Source organism: Belonocnema kinseyi, chromosome 3 (assembly GCF_010883055.1).
Source record: "Belonocnema kinseyi isolate 2016_QV_RU_SX_M_011 chromosome 3, B_treatae_v1, whole genome shotgun sequence".
NCBI classification, from domain to species: domain Eukaryota; kingdom Metazoa; phylum Arthropoda; class Insecta; order Hymenoptera; family Cynipidae; genus Belonocnema; species Belonocnema kinseyi.
In genome coordinates this window covers 135394573-135396813 of record NC_046659.1, presented here as the reverse complement: position 1 = coordinate 135396813, position 2241 = coordinate 135394573, and positions in this window count along the sequence as shown.

Genomic DNA, 2241 nt, shown 5'->3' with positions numbered 1-2241 from the left:
GCCCGGTACCACCCATATCTGGGAAGCGTTCCCCTATCCGCAACCTGGGGAGGCGCCCGATGGAGGACCAGCAACCTCACACGGGAGTAGTAGTAGTAGTAGCAGTAGTAGTAGTAGCAGTAGTAGTAGTAGCAGCAGTAGTAGCAGTAGCAGTAGCAGTAGTAGTAGCAGCAGCAGCAGCAGCAGCATCAGCAGCAGCAGCAGCAGCTGCAGCAGCAGCAGTAGTAGTAGTAGTAGTAGTAGTAGTAGTTTTTTTTTTTTTTTTTTTTTATAGAAGGGGAAATCTTGCATAAGACACCCATCCTAGCAATCGTCTACCTGAGTAGGCAATTCCTAGGATGGGTAGTGTCAGATTCTTACTGACTAAAACCCCTTCTCCCGCCAACCCATGTTCCCGGCAACCGCTTTCGCATTGCTTCAGGAACATGGGAATAAGGCCGATAAGCCGTGCCTCGGCTTCCAACAACTCTGCCAGCTTGGTCTTCTTAATGTTGTCCTCCTGGAGGCTTCCGTGTTAGGGTGGCCTCCCTGAAGGACGTACATCTCATTGTACCCGGACGATGGTCAGTCCGGGGCTTCGCACTATGTGCAGCACAGAGGAAACACTGCGGAGTGCTGACGCATTCCACTGACTTGTGTCCCTCTGAGCCACACGACCAACACATTTTGGTCCTATCAGGACCCTCACACCTTGCCGCCACGTGCCCAAAACCATGGCAGCGGAAGCATCGTATGACCACCGTCTTTTTTCTGACTCTACAGGACATCCAACCAACTTTAAGATGCCCTGTACGCACGAGTCGTTCCGCCAACTCCTCCCTGAGCTCCACGTAGGCCTTCAGGTTCCCCCTGAAGGCTCTCTTCGTTAAACTCACCTTGACCTCGCCTACGTCCCCGTCACCGAAGTGAAGCATGATGGCCTCCGTCACTCCCGCCACATCGCAGGTTGTGTCGAGGTCACTGACCTCAACCTCCATACGTGGTACTAACTCACGAACGGAACTTGCTACGCCAACAACCTCCTTGATGGCTGACGACAGCTTCGTCCTGCCATCAGCGGAGTGCCTTACCTCTATCAAAACCTCTCCATTCCTCGTCTCCCTGACTCCGCTGATTTTGACACCAAGGGAGTCAGGTTTGATTTTCTTCTTGAGGTCTTTAAGGACCTCAGCGTAGCTTTGACCCTCAGCTGGTTTTAGGAGAACCGCCTCGGGTCGAGTACGTAGCTGCAACTTCTTCTGCTTCTTCTTCTTGTTTCTGCAGTCAGCCTCTGCCTCCATATCCGCCATCTTTAGAGACGAGGACGCCACAGTTGAGGCGTCTAGAATCCGCAACTTTTTGCTCTTTGGTTTGGAGCAACCAGCCTCAGCGGGACTCAAGGAGGACTCCCTCTCTCTTTTCCCGTGTTGGGGAGCGGGAGCCTCCACGGCTTCTTCAGTTTGAGTCGAGCTGTGACTGATCTCCCTTATGGGGCAGCTCTCCGTGCGCGATATTCTTGCTCTCTCGATTTTATCGAGGTCATAATTGAGGTACTCAAGTCCAGAAGCTCCCCTTTTCAATTTCTCAATACCCGCCATCGTTACATGCTGCGCCTTCTCTACACCGTACTTAATCTTGTTGAACATGTTGTGCGTTTGATCGCAGAACACTTTCATTTCTTTAAGCACACAACTTACTTCCTCGAAACGTGCTAACGCCTCGTCGATTGCTCTCCTCGTACCACCAAAACTCCCTCTGGTGTCCTCCATAATCTGAGCCTCAGTCAGAGGTACATATGCCTCAACCACCTCCTCACTTACACTTCGATCTTTATTTTCTTGATTAATCTCCATATTTAGTCCCACGAGTAGCTAGGGATGTAGAGGTCCACCCCCGCAGAGCCCCGCATGCGGGGGTAAGGTCTAAATACTCTAGGAGGCGACCTAGTATCCTAGAGGCACCGTTTGAGACACCACTCCCTGGTGCCACTCAGTCCTCGGAACGGTTGCTCACGCCTTGACTTGGGGGTCCTTGTGTTTGGTCCGCGGGGCGTATTTTATTTGGCCCTACCCTCTGTTTCCAGCGAGCATTCCCCAGTATACCGGGGGCTTATGAGATTTCCTTGATTTTTTTGGCATCGAGGCATCACATCCTTCTTTGATCAAATACATTGTGCTTTCCACGAGGGTATCTGTGTATTTTTTAGTGACTGTGATAGGTGTTAGCTCTTTCAGCATACGTCCTCCCTTTTCAGCAATCGTG